Raw genomic sequence first — 20,375 nt, forward strand, 5'->3', positions numbered from 1 at the left:
CCACAAGCAGGGCGAGAGATAAGTCTCGCCAAACAGCCACACCATGCAAAACGAGAACTTGATTACCGAGGGCGCAAGGTCAAAGCACATGACCTCTACCGCCGTCCCAACGAAACCTCTATCTTCAATGAAGGGAGGGGACCGTCTTACTCTCCAAACTGGAGGATGAAAATGGGAGCACCGCCTTGTGAAAGCACAAGTAATGTGAGTGAAATTGATCTCCACACACTGAATTTTGAACCACCCCACTACTCTTCATAATGATAATGAAGGATAGATTCCCAAAATCTTGCCAAATTGATAGAAACACCATGTAAGTCATAACCCTAATCATAATATAACCTAGTAATAATGTGATCCTCTTCCCTACTAGTCGACGAGGAAGGAAGAATTCCATCGCCCCTTGACAGTATGTTATCAATGACCTCACACTGGAGGCTCGGGGGAGTTATGGGATTCCTCTGGACCATCTGATGGCTTCTTCGCCCTTGTAGCTTTCTTCTTCTTAGGATCCTTAACCTCCTCAGGGTGAGGGACAACATTCTCTTGACTTAAACCTTTACCTTTCACGGCTGCTCTCGATGGGACTCCACGATGCTTGGGTTAAGTCTTGTTCTGGTAGGCTTTCATCTTCCGTGAAACAGCCATAATCACATTTGGGCTCTTAGGGATCTTAATAACTTGGTCCACTATACCATGATTTTGAGATGGGCCTAAAGAATCTTGCTTCGGCCCATTAGCCTTCTTTGCTCCCTTACCACGACCTATAGCCGGAGAATCCATCCGCTTGCTTGTCGGAGATTGAGACGTAGCTGGAGGTAACCCTAGCTGGTGATTGACTAGGACGAAAGGATCTGTACAGTTCTCTCCAAACTCTCCTCTGTCGGATTCACTATTTCGTTCCTCACCTCAGCCCCCAGGTCTTCCCCAAGTAAGTCGTCTTCCTCTAGCAACCCATCTAGGATCATCTCCTTTTCGAAATCCTTCATGAAATTGATTTGTTCCTCTGTCAATTCGTGGTCTGGTCCCGAGTCCACGAGTTTCTCCGAATCAGAAATCAGTGATGTTGGATTGGAGATATGCTGCTCCTCGTCCCAAACCTTAGCCGCTTCCCCACCTACTTCCAGGTTCTGATTTGTATCCAAATTGGGCATTTGATTAGGGATTTCATCATTTTCTTGTCTTGGATAGCTTTTCTGTCATGTAGTAAGTACTTCGTCACCATTAGGAGGAGGAACAATAGTTCTAGATCCTGAACCAAATTCAAATTTTGGTGGAATATCGTCGGTTACTTGCCTATTGTCGGTTGCATGATCAATACTGAGCGTCCCGTTATGGATATTGATTACATGGCACATACTCTTTGGATGAAGAAGCCTCTATTCTAGCGTTTTCGTTCCACCACTGGAGAGTGTATGATTTCGATGATGCATCCTGTACTTACTGATATTGGCGAGGATTACAGCCAGCTGGCATTTCAGCCTGATCTGAGAGACTCTATTGTTGCACCTGCTGCTTGTCGCCAACGAGGCGCTGCTGTTCTTTTTGTGGATTTAGATGGTCCTAACCCTGCTGGGGGTTTTGAGATTGGTTCTTCTTCTGGGATCGCGACACTTGAGTTTTCAGAGCTGCCACAAGATCCTGCCACTATGGACTAGGGAGCTCATCAGCCGTACATGGTTTCTACATTGCGTTCCATCTAGAATGGCATGGCTCGATTGTCTCGGTGTGGCTGCATTCGTCCTACTAGAGGCAGGTCACCTTCCCCATCTTCCCCACCTGCTGATCCACCCACTGATGACACTGATGATGCTTAGTCTCTGATCATGGTTTCTTTATCTTTTTCTCCTTTTTAGGATTGAGTCATTTTTCTTTTTGCATTGAGTCAGATTATGTTTGGATTTGTATGAAATTATGAACTATCTATCTATCATGTTGCTTTTAACTTGTGTTTGAGTGCTTCTTAACAGAATTAACATCCAAGGATTGATCCAACAACATATCAACACAACTAACTGCAACTAACAAGGAGTTACGGCCAAAAATCACCATTCGCCGAGAGTGTCGACCGACACTGCAATGGTGTCGGTCAACACTGATGGGTAACCCGAGAATCAGTTCATCTTTTCATTACACTTTCCGATTCACATTTTTGTTTCTTTTCCTTTCCCTTGCTTGATAACACTGGGGATAATGTTATTTAAGTCTGGGGGAGGTTAATACTAACTACTAACTTAGTTTTTGCTTTTATTGTGTCAAAACGTATATTTGTTTTTATTGAGTCAAAATTTTGGTTGGGAACTATGATTTTTCCTTTTAGAGTAATGCCTTGGTTGATTAATGCTGTAGATTGAATCCAGATTCCGACTAATGAAAAATCCAAAGGCTGACCAGTGAACCAGAGACATCCAAATTTCCAACAGAATCCATGAAAGCCTGAGGTAATTTCTGTACTTTTCGTTTTACACTCATCAAGGAGATTGATGTTCATAGAGATTGACTCCTAGTTCATACCTGACAAGTAAGATTTCAGAAGAAAAGAAAAAAATTGGTACTTCTCTCCCTTATTCAACTTATAAAAAAAAATATATATATTCCTGAGAGCTTTGCAGAGAAAACAAAAAGGGGAAATAAAAGATGTGATGATTTTGATCAGTTTAGAGGGGTAGGTAAATTACCTGTAATCCCATTATTCTACTCTTGAGTCAAATGATCACAAAAAGCTTAGAAACGAGGGGTAGATAAATTACCGATGACCTCATTTTTCGCCTACACCTTTGATAAAAAGAAAAAAAATAAAAATAAAGCAAAGCTCAAAGGAAGATAAAAATAGAATAAGTCTAGGGGAGGGAAAGAGTACCATAGGTGTTAAAGATATTGTCTTGCTTGTTATGGTATTGTACGAGAATGAGTCTAGAAGGTTCTTGACATTGATCAAATTGATGAGTCCCATCGATGAAGGCTTAATGGATGATGTTGAGGAATTTGGGATGCTATAAGTGCCAACGGAGAAGTACACGGTGGTTCGATTTGGAAATATATGCTAAGCATATGGATTAGGGTTTGGATGATCATGACATTACTTTAAATAGAAAAGGACTTTTCGCGTTTTCAAACCTCTTTCACAGGTCTAAGTTTCTGTTTTGCTTGAAGGCAAGCAAAAGCTAAGTCTGGAGGAGTTGATATATCATGGTTTTTACGAATTTTTGCCATGATATAAATGTGCTTTTTGAGTCTTTTGATTTTTTATAGGTTGTTTTTGAGTCTTTACAGGTTTTCTATGATTTTGGCATGGATGGAGCAAAGTGGAGCAATTTGGAGCATTTGACCAGAGGAAATCAACTTGGAGTCGAATCAGAGAGATTGTGTCGATCGACACCGCTTTAGATCGACACCCCAATTATCCGACGAGAGAAGCCAAGTTTTGGAAGTTTTACAAATTTACTCGAAGTTCTCCAATATTGCAACACAAGTCCCTGATGTGTTTTATGACATATATATATATATATAATGTTTTTAGGTTTTAGAAACCCTTAAGTTTTATTCTAGAAGTTTTTATTCTAGCAGTTTTTATTGTTTGAGAGATATTGAGAGCTTTTGGGAGAGAGATCTGAACTCCTTTGTAGAGAGAAGAATTTCTAAACTCCCTCTTTACATTTTTAATATCTATTGCATTTTATTCAGAATGATGATTTGTGTTTCATTGAATATGTGACAACCCGTCCCGCGGACCCCACTAGCCTCCCGCTAGCTGCCCTAACGGACCGTCCATGGACCCTGCTAGCCCTCCGCTAGCTGTCCCAAACGGACCCCAAGCTGGCCCTGCAGGGCAATGATCCTAACCCCTCACCGTGGACAGGAACTATTCATCCAAATCCACCAGTATGTTATTGGTGCGCCAGGCGTTCCTCGAACCCTGGTCCCCACCCTTTAACAACCTTCCCACAGGACAAACTGTCACCAATTGATCTGCAAAGTCAATTGGATGGATAGTTCCTGTCCACGGTGATGGGTTAGGATCGATGCCCTGCAGGGCCAGCTTGGAGTCTGTTGGGACAGCTAGCGGGGGGCTAGCAGGGTCCACGGACGGTCCGTTGGGGCAGCTAGCCGGGGGCTAGTGGGGTCCGCGGGACGGGTTGTCACATAAAAATGCAGATCAATTGGTGACAGCTTGTCCTGTGGGAAGGATGTTAAAGGGTGGGGACCAGGGTTCGAGGAACGCCTGACGCACCAATAACCTACTGGTGGATTTGGATGAATAGTTCCTGTCCACGGTGATAGGTTAGGATCGATACCCTGCAGGGCCAGCTTGGAGTCCGTTGGGATGGCGATTTTTATATGAAAACCCGTTCCACGGACCCCACTAGTCCACCGCTAGCTGCCCGTACGGACCGTTCGTGGACCCTGCTAGCCCCCCTCTAGCCGTCCCAACGGACTCCAAGCTGGCCCTGCAGGGCATCGATCCTAACCCATCACCATGGACAAGAACTATTCATCCAAATCCACCAGTAGGTTATGCAGCTCAATTGGTGACAGCTTGTCCTGTGGGAAAGTTGTTAAAGGGTGGGGACCAGGGTTCAAGGAACGTCTGCCGCACCAATAACCTACTGTGAATTTGGATGAATAGTTCCATTTGCCCAGTGAGGGGCTAGTGGGATCTACGGGCCAGCTTTGGGCCCCCTGCTAGCCCCCCGCTAGCTAACCCACATGATTATGTCTAAGTAGTTTACTTGTTAGGTTTAGGTTTTTTACAGGGATTTTATGATTTATTAGATCTGTTTATATAGGATTCTTTATCATTCTAGATCTTCATCATAGGTTGTTCTTGCTACTCTCTCAAATTAAGAGATCACTATAGTACTTAGGGATAGAATTCCTGAAGCACTCAAGTCTACACAATAAATTATAGAGTTTTATAATTAAGCTATACAGATTAATTTGAATTAAAATAAACAATGCAAAATATTAAATAAAACTGTTGTAAATTCAGAGAATCAAAAAGCTAGGTCTAGGGAATTTCTCAGGAAATTATAAAATATTAAATTAATCAATAAATTAGGATTCAAGCAATTAAAAATCAGACTTAGCACTCTAAACTCTTTTGTAAAATAAATCAGTTCTCACTGCAAATATTCTCTAAATTTAAAACCAGAAAATCCAAATCTCTTTGTAAAATTTCTAGGTTAAAAATAAGCTTTAAAAACAAGTTTAGATTAGTTCACAAAATCACTAAATCAAATCTCTTTGCAAAAAGTAATTTTGCTCATCAAAAGATTTTATCAGGAAAATCAATTATATTCTCATATCAATTTATTTTCCTAGGTTATTAATTCTAGATGGTCAATCAAGAATTAATATGAAGAACAACCTATGATGAAAATCTAGAATGATAAAAATCCTAAATAAACAAATCTAATAAATCATAAAATCCCTGTGAAAACCCTGAACCTAACAAGTAAACTACTCAGACATATTCAATGAAATACAAATCATCATTCTGAATAACATGCAATAGATATTAAAAGAGTAAAGAGGGAGTTTAGAAATTCTTCTCTCTACAAAGGAGTTCAGATCTCTTTCCCAAAAGCTCTCAATATCTCTCAAACAATAAAACTGCTAGACTAAAAATTTTAGGGTTTCTAAAACCTAAAAACACTATATATATGTCCTAAAACACGTCAGGGACTTGTGTTGCAATCACTACAAGAAAACAGGTGATTAGCGACTACACATAGCGACCACATATGTAGTCGCCAAAATTAACGACTACATAGTGACGATTTAGCGACTATTCTGCGACTACATGGATTTAGTCGCTAAATAGTCACTCTTAAACGACTAATTCATGCAGTCGTTACGGTGGTCGTATTTTAACGACTAAGAGGCGACTATATTGTTGATGGAATTATATAGTCGCAACTTAGTCGCCAATTTAGCGACTACAGTACGACCACGTCAAATAGTCGTAATTTTTGGCGACTACGTTGCGACTCATTCGGCGAGTCATAAGGTAGTCGTAAAGTAGTCGTAAAATTTAGCGACTGTTCGGCGACTCTTACGGCGAGTCATTACATAGTCATCTTGTAGTCGCCTAGTAGTCGCAAAAAACAGTTAAAAGAAACGTGTTTTCCATGCGGGGGTTGGTGTACCAACTTTTATTATGTAGTCGCCTATTAGTCACCTATTAGTCACCTAGGAAAGTCTATAAAAAGAAGTTGCACTCATTTGTTCTCTTCACTCCTAACTCACTTTCCTCCTCTAAAAAAAAAATTCTAAATAAAAAAAAAAAAGTTTGCTTTATATAATTTTTTATATTTTCTCCCAAAAAATATATATATATATATATATATATATATATATAATTATAATGGCGGGATATTACAATTATGGTGGTAATGGCGGTAATTATCGGGAGTGGATGTACAAGAGGTTCGATGAAGTGACGGGGAATTTTTCATCTGAATTCGAAGTGGGGGTGGACCAATTCTTAACGTTTGCAAGTAGCCAAGAAACAGTTCAGAATAATGGGGGTAAGTTTCTCTGTCCATGTAGTGTTTGCAAAAACAATAGATGTCTCTCGGGTAGAAGAGTTATGAGTCATCTGTTTAGTAATGGATTTATGCCAGATTATTATGTTTGGTATAACCACGGCGAAGAAATTAATTTGGATATAGGAAGTAGTTACACTGATAGGACGTATGATGGGAGTCATGAAGAAATGGGTAATGTAGTAGAAGATCCATATGTGGATATGGTGAATGATGCATTTCGTTATAATGTGGGTTTAGATGATAATTATCATCAAAATGAGAGTTATGAGAATGTGGAAGAACCGGTACAAAACCATTCTCAGAAATTTTACGACTTGTTAGATAGTGCAAAAACTCCTTTATATGATGGTTGTCGTGAAGGTCACTCGCAATTGTCATTGGCTGCTCGAGTCATGCAAAATAAGGCGGAGTATAATATGAGTGAAAAGTTAGTAGATTCGGTTTGCGGAATTTTGACGGATTATTTACCAGAAGGCAACCAGTCTACCGGTTCACATTACGAGACAGAGAAATTGATGCGTAATTTGGGCCTTCCATATTATACAATTGATGTTTGTATTAACAATTGTATGATTTTCTGGAAAGAAGACGAAAAGGAAGAGACATGTCTATTTTGTGGTTCACCAAGATGGAAGCCTAAGGAGGACCGACGGAGAACAAGAGTACCATATAGTCGTATGTGGTATCTACCTATTGCTGATAGGTTGAAGAGAATGTATCAGAGCCAAAAGACTGCAGCGGCAATGAGATGGCATGCAGAGCACCAATCAAAAGAGGGAGAAATGAATCATCCTTCTGATGCGGCGGAGTGGAGATATTTCCAAGAGCTTAACCCTCGGTTTGCGGAAGAACCCCGTAACGTCTACCTTGGATTATGTACCGATGGGTTCAATCCATTTGGCATGTCTCGTAATCATTCACTGTGGCCTGTGATCTTGACTCCATATAATTTACCCCCTGGTATGTGCATGAATACGGAGTACTTGTTTCTTACAATTCTGAATTCTGGGCCAAATCATCCGCGAGCTAGCCTCGATATCTTCCTACAACCTCTTATTGAGGAGTTAAAAGAGTTGTGGTCTACTGGAGTCGATGCATACGATGTGTCTTTGAATCAAAACTTCAATCTAAAAGCAGTGCTGATGTGGACGATAAGCGACTTTCCGGCGTATAGCATGTTATCGGGATGGACCACCCACGGTAAATTATCTTGTCCAATTTGCATGGAAAGTACAAAGTCGTTTTATCTACCCAAAGGAAGGAAGACATGTTGGTTTGATTGTCACCGAAGATTCCTGCCTCATGGTCATCAATTAAGGAAGAACAAAAAAGATTTCCTGAAGGGAAGAGACGCTTCTAACGACTATCCACCGCAGTCTTTAACTGGTGAGCAAGTTTATTACGAGCGTTTGAAAGATGTAAATCCACCAAAAACCAGGGAAGTCGGTGGTAACGGTCATGAAAAGAAGATGCCAGGCTATGGAAAGGAACATAATTGGCACAAAGAAAGCATATTATGGTCGCTACCTTATTGGAAGGACCTCAATCTCCGACATAATATTGATGTGATGCATACCGAGAAGAATTTTGTGGACAACATCTTGTATACTCTTATGAGTGTACAGGGTAAATCTAAAGATAACATCATGTCAAGATTGGACATAGAACAATTTTGTTCTCGACCACACTTACATATTGATAGGAAGGGTAAAGCTCCATTCCCAGCATATACATTGACAAAGGAAGCCAAAACAAGTTTATTGGAATGTGTCAAGCATGCGGTGAAATTTCCAGATGGTTATTCGTCAGACTTGGCTAGTTGTGTTGATCTGATCAATGGCAAGTTTTCAGGAATGAAGAGTCATGATTGCCATGTTTTTATGGAGCGACTTCTTCCATTTATCTTCGCAGAACTCCTAGACCGGAACGTTCACCTTGCATTATCAGGTAGTACAGATTACCTATTTAATTAAATTAGTAGTATATATTTTTAAATATAATTTCCTAAGACATGAAATTTTCAGGGATTGGAGCATTTTTCAGGGACTTATGCTCAAGAACTTTGCAAAAAAGTCGCGTTCAAATTCTTAAACATAACATTGTTTTGATCTTATGCAACTTAGAGAAGATATTTCCACCATCATTTTTTGATGTGATGGAGCACCTGCCTATACATCTCCCATATGAGGCAGAATTGGGAGGCCCTGTCCAATATAGGTGGATGTATCCTTTTGAAAGATTTTTCAAAAAGTTGAAAGGAAAAGCGAAGAACAAAAGATATGCGGCTGGATCAATCGTTGAGTCCTATATCAATGACGAGATTGCTTACTTCTCTGAGCACTACTTTGCCGATCATATACAAACAAAATCAAGGTATAATTAAATGAAATTAAAATTTATACTTAATTTGAATTATTTTTAATTATCTTATTTGATCAGGTTAACAAGATTCTATGAAGGTGAAGTCCCAATATATCATGTCCCTGGAGTCCCTAATATATTTACTCATGTCGGTCGCCCAAGTGGGGAAATGCATGAAGTATGGCTTTCAGAGAGAGACTATCAGTGCGCACATGCATATGTTTTACGGAATTGTGACTATTTTCAACCAATTGAGAGGTATATAATATAGACTCGCAAATATATAGACTCCACAAATATTTCTCATATATATTAAATATATTTAATTTTCTTAGTATGTTCGAGGATTTTCTTTCTACCAAATATCCTGAATTAACCGAAAAAGAACTGTCCACGAAAAGAGCTGAAGAATATCATGTGTGGGTGAAAGATTATGTAAGTATACTCGAACCCATGTAACCGACTCTGATTATGCATTTATTTAATTATATCATTGATATATAATATTTATATGTATACGCAGGTTATATACTGGAACGCCACAAATCCATTTCCTACTTGGGTTCAAGAGATAGTGCATGGACCTTTACACAAGGTCAAAACTTGGCCAATATACTTTACAAGAGGCTATGTGTTTCATACGCAGAATCACGGCGCTGGACGGAAGACATGTAACTATGGTGTATGTGTTAAAGGTGAAAATTACACTGATGCATCTGATGGTGCAGATTTCTATGGGAACTTAACTGATATCATAGAACTTGAGTACGAAGGGATGACCAATTTGAGAATCACACTTTTTAAGTGTAAGTGGTATGATCCTGTCATTGGTAGAGGGACTCGGAAGAGCAATAGTGGCGTTGTTGACGTGAACTCTTCGAGAAAATACAACAAATATGAGCCATTCATTTTAGGTACGTAAGACTTGTCTAGAATTTATATATAAATTTATTTAATGTAACTATCCACACTAAATTGCGATTTTGTGCAAAGAGCATCTCAAGCGGATCAAGTTTGCTATATTCCGTATCCATACACAAAGAAACCAAAGCGAGAGTGGCTAAGTGTTCTGAAAGTAAATCCGAGGGGAAACATTTCAGGAAAATATGAAAGCAATGAACCGACTCTGTTGCAAACAGAAAATGATGATGCTGTATTGATGACTACAGTTGAAGATCTCATAGTCGACAATTTGGTAGCAGATGCTAATCCAATAAACCTTGATTACGATGTTGGAGATGCGGATCCAGAAGATGAATTCCAGTGTAATTTATCGTCTTCTGATGATGAAGAACAAGAAGACGAAGAACAATAATTATTTGGCAAAATTACTATGTATTTGTTTTTTAATTTTTGTCTTTTTACTGTGTAATATTTGTGTATTATTGTGTAATATTATTGTCTTGTATTATTGTGTAATATTATTGTGTAATATTATTGTGTAATATTATTGTGTAATATTATTGTGTAATATTATTGTGTAATATTATTGTGTAATATTATTGTGTAATATTATTGTGTAATATTATTGTGTAATATTATTGTGTAATATTATTGTGTAATATTATTGTGTAATATTATTGTGTAATATTATTGTGTAATATTATTGTGTAATATTATTGTGTAATATTATTGTGTAATATTATTGTGTAATATTATTGTGTAATATTATTGTGTAATATTATTGTGTAATATTATTGTGTAATATTATTGTGTAATATTATTGTGTAATATTATTATGTAATATTATTGTGTAATATTATTGTGTAATAAATTTGGTTATATAAATTTGGTTAATTAAAATTGGTTAATTAAAATTGTAGATTAAATAAATTTGGTTAATTAAAATTGTAGATTTAAATTGTAGATTAAATTGTAGATTAAAATTGTAGATTAAAATTGTAGATTAAAATTGTTTTAAAATTGTAAGTTAAATAAATTTGGTTAATTAAAATTGCAGATTAAAATTTGGGCCTAATTAAACATAAACCCAAACCCATTAACCAANCAGTCGACAATTTGGTAGCAGATGCTAATCCAACAAACCTTGATTACGATGTTGGAGATGTGGATCCAGAAGATGAATTCCAGTGTAATTTATCGTCTTCTGATGATGAAGAACAAGAAGACGAAGAACAATAATTATTTGGCAAAATTACTATGTATTTGTTTTTTAATTTTTGTCTTTTTACTGTGTAATATTTGTGTATTATTGTGTAATATTATTGTCTAATATTATTGTGTAATATTATTGTGTAATATTATTGTGTAATATTATTGTGTAATAAATTTGGTTATATAAATAACTTGTAATTAAAATTTTAAAATTTGGTTAATTAAAATTGTAATTAAATAAATTTGGTTAATTAAAATTGTAATTAAAATTTGGTTAATTAAAATTGTAATTAAAATTAATCAGTGTTTTATAAATAAATTTGGTAAACTAAAATTGTAATTAAAATTGTAAAATCTGGGCTTAGATTAAAATTTGGGCCTAATTAAACATAAACCCAAACCCATTATCCCAAACTAATCCTAACTAATCCTAACTAAACCCAAACCCAAACCCATTATCCCTCTTCTTCTCTCGATTCCCCCTAATACGAAAACCCTAATCCCCATTATCTTCTTCCTCTCGCAGCCTTCTCTTCTTCCTCTCGATTCGATTCTCCCAACTCTTAACCCTAATCCGCATCTTCTTCCTCTCAATTCCCCCAAATCTAAACCCTAATCCTTCTCTTCTTCCTCTCGATCCCCCAAATCTAAACCCTAATCCTTCTCTTCTTCCTCTCGATTCCCCCAAATCCGTAACCCTAATCATTCCCATCATCTCAAACGATGCCTAATCGAGGAGGAAGGAAGAGGAAACCTGCTGCTCCTAACGTTTCTCAGAGAGTCGGAGCGTCAACAGCAAATAAACGGTCGCACACTCTACCCAATCAGTACAACTTCACGCCGGCGGTCCAATCTCCTCCTCCGCTGCAGACGCCTGAAGTACAACGACAGTCATCGGCGGCCCAAATCCGGAACTATCCTCCGCCTCAACAGCTTTTTCAGAACTCCTACACTCACCCACCGCAGCCTACAGTGAACCCGACCCCTTCTCAAGAAGTCCATCCGTCGCATCCTCCGTCTCAACAGCTTTTTCACAACTCCTACACTCACCCACCGCAGACTACAGTGAACCCGACTCGTTCTCAAGAAGTCCACTACAATCCGTCGCATCCTCCGCCTGCTCTAGTTGACCCTCCGCCTACTCTAGTTGACCCTCCGCCTTCTCCAGCTGAAGTCTCTCAGACTCGCAGTCATCGTTCGCATCCATCGTCTCAAGGCAACAATTTCCAAGCTGATTATCCTCCGGTGTTGCCGGAACTCCAGGAGGACACATTGCGGGCTCTGAATGCACTGCTTCTAGTGCCAAACAGACATGAGTTCACCACCGTCCTCTCTCCCATTCCCCTACCAAAGACAGAATGGTACGGTTACAAACTCTTAGACTTATCGATTTGTTATTTTGAGTGTCTCTGATGGTTGACTTTGGTTTTATTGTTTCATGTGTCTGGAGGTTTGATCGTGACCCTGGATCTACGCTCACTCGGAAGATTACTAAAATTCTTTTAAACAAATTTGAAGGTCCTTTCTACAGCTGGACATGTGTTCCTCGGGATAAACAGGAAAGATACTTCATTGAGTTTGCGGTTAAGTGTTCTGTCCTCTAGCTTTCATATATAGCTTTAAGCTTCACATACTGCTTTACTCTTCATATATTGTTTTATTTACTTGTGCTTCTTTTCACTCACATTAGCTATTTTCTTTTTGTTTTTTGTAGAAAACCCACACTTGGGATCCTTTGATAACTGGGACTGTTCAAGCTCACTTCGAGACCATCTGTCAAAATCGGCTCAAAGACATGGTTAGCACCGTGAGAACTACTAGACGCCAACCTAAATGGATTGGAACTACTCTATGGACAACAATGACAGAATTCTGGGACACTGAAGAAGCACAACAAAGGAGCAAAACATATTCTGATTGCCGTATGTCTGACCGTAATGGCCTCGGTCCTCATGTCCACCTCTCAGGGCCAAAGTCGTATAAACAGATTCAAAACGAAATGGTGAGCCAATTCTGTTGTTACACATTCGCCACTTTTATTTTTGACCTAGCTGTTACATTAAAAATTTACTTGTCTGTTTCTTAACATTACAGGAAGAGGAATTGGGAAGAGAAGTACGTATTGGTGAGGTTTTCATCAAGGCACATACAAAGCCTGATGGGACATATGTTGATCGGAAGGCAGAGAAGATAGCAGAAACATATGAGAAGAATGTGCAAGAGAGGTTGTCTCAGCTCCAGGAAGATCCTTCTGCCATCTCAGATGGGGAGTCACGGCCCCGAGAGCTAACAACTGAAGAATATACAGAAATCTTTCTTCAGGTTACGTTTTATTTTAACAATACAAAAATGTTATCTTGGAGTTTAATTTGACATCCTCTAATATCTTATTTTCTCTTACTTTGCAGTCCACTGAGAAGGATTCAAGAGGAAAACCTTTTGGAGTTGGAAGCCTCTATGACTGCATTGTCAATGGCAAGGGGAAGCAAGCAGGAGACACTTTAGCCTTTGTGGCTATGCAAGAACAATTGAAGGAAGCTCAACGGAAGATAGAGGAGCAGGCTGCTAATATGTTGAGGCGTGATGCAGAAATGTTGAAGCGTGATGCACAAATTGCTCAACAATCCGAAATTATTGCTGGGCAGAAGGAGAAGATTGACGAGTTGGACTTGGTGGGGAAGTTTCTGCGGCAATGTGATCCACGGTTCAAGGAGTTCTTGACAGCCCATTCAGCTAAAGAGACTACCACGACAGAGCCTCTTCAAGAAGAAGATCCAACTTCAACTCCATAGGTTACTCTATGTGTTAATTACCTACTACTAAGTAACTATTTTTTGATGAACTCAATGGTGACACTATGTGTTGTATGTACTTTGTGTTTTGAAAACTATGATAATTATTATGTGTTTCTTTAGGTTTCCAATTTAGAATCATTTGTTGGTTTTGTTGACAGGGTTAAAAAGAAAAAAGAGAAATTAAAATATTCTATATCCAGTTTCAGAAAACGTTAGTCGCCAAATAGTCATCAAATTTTAACAATATAGTTAAAAACTAAAGTGACTATATAGTGACTACAACATATATTAGTCACTATATAGTCACCAAAACTTATACGACTATCTACCGACCAAATAAACAACCCATTTGTTCGGTTTTCTTAATCACAGAATAGTCGCAACCTAGTCACTAAAAATAATGACTACATGATGACTACTATGAATATAGTCGTAACTTAGTCGCAATGGAGTCACAAAACTTTACGACTAAATGATGACTACTATGTGACAACATGTATATAGTCGCCTATTAGTCGCAAAATGGCGACTAAATTTACGACTACAACAAATAGCGACTATCAATTAACGACTGTATGAAATAGTCGCTAATTAGTCGTAAATCTTGATTTGGCGACTATTAAGTGACTAATAGTGTAGTCGCAAAATGCGTGTTTTCTTGTAGTGAATATTGGAGAACTTCGGGTAATTTTGTAAAACTTCCAAAACTTGCTTTCTCGTCGGCTAAAACGGGATGTCGATCGATGCTGTAGGCGGTGTCGATCGACACTATCTCTCTGAATCGAATCCAAGTTGATTTCCTCGGATTAATGCTCTAAAATGATCAAAATTGCTCTACTTTGCTCCATCCGTGCCAAAATCCTAGAAAACTTGTAAAGACTCAAAAACAACCTAGAAAACAAATCAAAAGACTCAAAAAAGCACACTTATATCATGGCTAAAAGCCGCAAAAACCATGATATATCAATTGTCTTCTTCTAAAAGCAGAGTAGTGGTTCTCAACATCTTCACAACGGTAAGGTCTTAGATTCTCAGAATCTTTTCCATTTGTCACTTCTATTCTTCTTTTTCTTGAGCCTGAAGATGATTGGATTGAGTTCTCCCTAGGTTGTGGATTGTCATGGGGTGTCCAATTTCTATTCTTCTCCAAATGGAGGAGCGATGCTCATCTCTCACTACAACAAATATGTACATTGATAGCAGTAGGGAAATACTATAATATGTCATTTATAGCTTTTTCACAAACGCTATGTTAGGCCACTGTTATCGTAGGTACCACACATACGATAGCAACATATACATATGTTATAGTAGAGCTTTCTACCATACCAGTAACGAAATGCTTTGTTATCATGTTTTCTAATTTTTTAAAATAATGTTATAAGTCATTTTACACGCTATGTTAGCAGTTTCTACCATAGCTATATTATAGTACTAATCAAATGCTATAATATATTTTATTATATCACAAATTAGTGCTATTTTATTTATTATCGTAGTATTTAGAAAAAATATATATATATTTAATTAGATTTATATTTTTATATAAATAATCAACATACATAAACTTTATATTACATTAACCAAAATAAGTCTTACATAAAAGTGCCACCAACTCTTAAACAAAATATAACTAACTTGATCCCACCAAATTTGATCCCACCAAATTTCTAAGCAGCCTCTTTTCGAGCTTCTTCCTCGGTTCTAGGCTTCTAGCAACAACCCAATAGTCATTGGACGCACCAACTTCCTTGAGATGATCTCCCTCTAGAGTGGTATACCATGCTGGTATTCTGTGCCCCCACCAAAGCTGTCTCGAAATACACCAGTCATGGATGTTCTCTAACCATCTGTAAGGTTGTGACTGTTAATAGATGGTGTAGTGGCATCTTAAACAGCTATCACAGCTTATTCATACAATAGTGCAATAAGAATGATAATAGATGGGGTAAATGAAAGAAACCTTCACCATTCTGCTGTGTATTGCTTTGGTATAAACAGCTTCTCTGCCTCCTCGAGCTGTTTCTGAAAAAAAACAGAAAAACAAGAAAACACATTCACAAGTGCACCATAGTCCTCAACAACAAGAGAATAAAATATTCATCAAACAGCATCAGATCCCATGCCACATAAACAAAAAAGAAGCTTCGGCGGTATGTTTACGAACAAGCCGCTTCATTTTAACAGCCTTGTCAAAATCAGGATCATTAGGTTTCATCCAGCGGAAACGGATCTTTCTACCAGGCTACTTTGGTCGATCACAAAACATGTCAGGATGAGCAGAGAAGTACCAAATTGATTCGACATAATAACATCACTGGTTCTACAAGATACTTACAAGAAACAGAGAATTCAAAGACATAAGAGAGAAACATAGAATTCAAAGATATAAGAGAGATAAAATAGTTAAGTTCTACAAGATACTTACTAAAAGCGGTAGAAACATAGAACAACCTCGCCCAAGCCTCCCGCCAGAGGTAAGCAAACGAAGTAAGAAGACCAAACTGCTTCTTCAAGCTTATAGAGAAGCTCTAGCAGAGGTGTGCTCCAAAAATCTCTGGCATATGTTGTAACCACATAAACATAAAGAATTTTACCTATCTTCTTACGGCTCTTCCCTTTAAACAGGCCAACTACTAATTCAAGGTTTAAGAGTACAAGGGAAAGAATGCTTACCTGAAAGGAGTGAATCCTAAAGGGGTTTATTTGTCTCTTCTTTGCTCTTTACATCATGAAAAGGATCTCTAATAAGGAAAAAACAAGTACCAGTATGAATAATAGATGGCACCTATGACTAAGACAAGCCTTGAACATGAAACTGAACATCAAGAACCAGTAGGAGAACAAACAACTAACAACACGAAAATAGATGTTTGATGGTTCATTATCTCCCATCTCTCAATGCAAAAACCTGAAATGGGGTTAAACGTTTAGAAAAAACAACAACAGCCACAGCAATATACTAACTAAACCATTCAAAATACTAAAATGTCTAGTGATTACAAGAAAGAGAAGCTTCTCTATCTCCAAACCAAAGCAGTAACACTAGCGATAAATCAAAAATGTTTTAACTTTCAACCCAAATGAACCTAACGAGAATCACAAAAAACGCATAAACTTTGCAACAGAAATGAGAATGTGTTGAGTTGTTTCAACCCAAATGAACCTAAAGAGAATCACAAAACTCACTCGTTTTGTTGTTGTTGAGAACCGAGATAGGCTCAACGGTAGAAGAATCTTTGTTAATATCCCAAAGACAGAGGAAATCGCCGGAAGAAGCGAGTAGATCTCAAGATGAAGGAAGACGGAGATAAGAGGACTGAACATTAGTTTTGTAGGAGGATAAGGACGCTGGAAGGAGAGATTCGGGAGAGGCTTCACGGTTGTTGTAATCTTTGAGGAAGCTTCCGACGGCGATTCTGTGGAATTGATGAGAGATGAGAAAGCCATGGCGTAGAGTGGATAAGGTGAATCGTAGGTTACGGCGGTTTCGATCTGGATAACAAATCTGGATCTGAGTTATCCATGGCGAACTGTGTGATCTGAATTCGATTCAATGATAGTGTCGTCTTGGACTCTTGGCGATGATAGTGAGAGAAAAAAAAAATCAATGGAGATGAGAGGCTATGGAGGAGAAGAGTCGTGAAAGGTTTTTTTTTCTTTGTTTTTTTTTTCTTTGGCACTTAAAGTATTTTTTTATGTAAGATCTGAAAATTTTCCCTAAATTTTTTCGTCATAGCATTGTTTTAGTGTTATTATATAGTAATCAAAAGAAGACATTTATCTTTTGTAGCACTTCAGGAAAATGAGTTATCTTCTACTGCTATCAATGTAGACTTTTCTTGTAGTGTCTTCTTGGTTTCTCATATGGAAACTGGAGATTACGGCGCACCTGCTGACGAGGTGGAGGTGCATACTGTTGAGAAGGGCGTGAATCTTGACCTCTGACAGATCCCAACTCAGATCTTGTTCCGGAATGTCTATCTCGTCCTGTACCAGCATCACGAGAGCTATCAGCATCTCTGAGCTCACCTCCCCTCCGAGTATCTCTTGGATAGTTGGAGACAGGTTGTTGTTCTCCATTGGAAGCCTCTGCAACTCTTCTCTCCTTGTTGAGCATTCTTTGGTCCTCTGAGAGGTGAGGACATTTCCTTTCTTCATGAGATATCATGGAACAGGTAAAGCAGTACCTAAAGAGCTTCTCATATGAGAGAGAGACAGTTATCTCTTCTCCATTATCAAGTAAAATATCACCTTCTTTTTGAATTTAGGGGCTTTGTGACGTCCACCGAAACCAAGACTCGTGCATCATTGACATCCACCTCAACCACCTGACCAAGAGTAACACCGATGCCTCTGAAGGCTTCATCTACCCAACACCAGGAGACCTCTAATCTTTATCCAGAAGGTAACACGGTTCAAAAGATCTTCTTGAAAGTTTAGCTCCCATCTTTCAAGAGAGAAGGTCCATTTGTTAAAATGATACAGTCTTTTTTTAAGAACTTTTTGCAGGTCTTCATCATTCTCAAAGTTAAAGCGGAACCTGCCATTACCCAGGTCAAAGCCTCTTACGTGGCCTGCTAAGTCCCATATCCCATTACTTGGCATAAAAGTCAGAAAAGCTTTAGTGCTTCTGCCTCCAGAGTGGAAAATTCTACCAACTAAGGTCAGCCGGAATCGGTTGATGAGGGCTGAGTTGTTCAATGTCGGGAGCCTAACTGGTTCATCCGCCTCTAGTGAGGGAGAGTTATTATGGGAATTTGTATTCTCTTTGGAGTTCTTCATCCAACCATATGGAGTTTGGTAAAGAGGGAAATAATGCGCACCTAGAGATGGAATATTTTGCTACTGGAAAACAAGTTAAACCAGCTTCGGATCTTTTGAAAAAGGAAGGTGAGAAGTAGAACTATGTAGAGATAAGAAGGGTTTGACTAAAATAAGAATGTGATCTAGAACTAGGGGAAGGAAAGAACCCAACATATATGTTGGAAACAGAGGGACACCATCGTTTTGACCATAGGGTAAAAGAAGAATTGCTTGTTTAAGGTAGTTTATGGTAGGTAAGATCTATATCGATTTGAAACAATTACTTCTTTTCGTCTCTCTTTGGTATTAGTGCCTGAGAGAAAGACTTCTCATAGAGAGAGAAACTGTCATAGAGGAATCTTAAGACTCCTCATTTTGAAGGGAGCAAATCCTCAAAATGAAGATTTAAGGGTGGTTTGTTCTAACAATGAATCTTCAAAAAAATCTTTAAAAACTAATTAATTTGCAATATAGTCCTTAATATTTCCAAAATTCACTAATAATGTTAAAAACTCATAAATAAATCTATAACATACGTAAACTCTACTCCTCCAACTTGGACAACCAACCTTGGAGTCACCTTTTAATTTATTTAAATGTTTGGTTGAAAAAAAAAATTCTATAACATACATTTTATATATTATACAACAAAAAATATTATTTATTTTATTATACAACACACAATATTACATAATAAAAGTTAGATGATAATATAAATTACATATATAATGATTAAAACTTTCATATATATATATATATATATATATATATATATGTAACCCAATAAAAAATATATCAAAAAATATTTTAAAATACAAAACATTATATGATAAAACAAAATAATATGTAATTTTCAAAAAACATATAAAAAATTACATATAAAAGTATAAAATTACTCAATATAACTATTTTCATAATGCTCCCATTTATGATTAATTATTGCATATCGTTGTAAAAAAATATTTTGTAAATGGTATATCTTTTATATATCTATAATTTTAATTTTAATTTAGTGTGTTTGAATTTATATCGATTATAACAATTGAATTTGATAGAATTATTTATATGATATATATATATATATATATATATATGTATATTATAAGGACTAAAATAAAATTTGTAAAAAAAATTGAGGGTCTCAATAGTTCACCCTCAAATTTGAAGGCTCACTATTAAAACCCTTCAAATTTGAAGGTTTGAGGGTTTATTGGAGATGCTCTAAGCAAAAATATAATGTATACTTCTTGTGCTTGGATGAATACAAGTCATGAGTTCATCGAATTACATGGAGGAGAGAATATACAACAATTTTTGAAGGAAATACTTACAGCTGCACAAATTTCTTTTTGTTTTCATAGGAGACATTGATGGATGTGTTAAATTTGGGTTTATCTTGTGCTTCTAACTAGAAACTAATTGATAATTAGTGGATTGGTCCTAACCTTTTATATATTAATGATACTCTCTTCAAATTTCCGATATGGGACTTAGATTGTATCCAACAATATCTCCGTCAAACCAAGTACCACATGAGGGATCTTAACACGCCTCCTCGACATGATAACTCCATCTCGAACCGATTCCATTTTGACCCTTTACTTGAGTTAACAAGAGATGTTAGTATCCACTTTTCTAGATCCACCAGAATTTGAACATTGGGCTCTGATACCATGTTAAATTTGGGCTTATCTTGTGCTTCTAACTAAAAACCAATTGGCAATTAGTAGATTGGCCCTAACCCTTT

At 37.4% G+C, this 20,375-nt stretch overlaps 1 long non-coding RNA gene across 4 annotated transcripts; it reads right to left on the reverse strand.

Annotated features, from left to right (window-relative positions):
- On the reverse strand, positions 15,382 to 17,536 carry LOC104770861. 4 transcript variants are annotated; one of them, XR_002036919.1, is made up of 5 exons: positions 17,012 to 17,536; positions 16,499 to 16,566; positions 16,251 to 16,379; positions 15,786 to 15,847; positions 15,382 to 15,672 (listed from the first exon to the last, which is right to left on the reverse strand). It is a non-coding gene; the product is annotated as an uncharacterized LOC104770861 (long non-coding RNA). The 4 variants fall into 4 exon arrangements; XR_002036918.1 differs by having other exon boundaries at positions 16,499 to 16,733; XR_002036920.1 differs by having other exon boundaries at positions 16,679 to 17,536.

Source organism: Camelina sativa, chromosome 20 (genome assembly GCF_000633955.1).
Source record: "Camelina sativa cultivar DH55 chromosome 20, Cs, whole genome shotgun sequence".
Classification (NCBI taxonomy): Eukaryota; Viridiplantae; Streptophyta; class Magnoliopsida; order Brassicales; family Brassicaceae; genus Camelina; species Camelina sativa.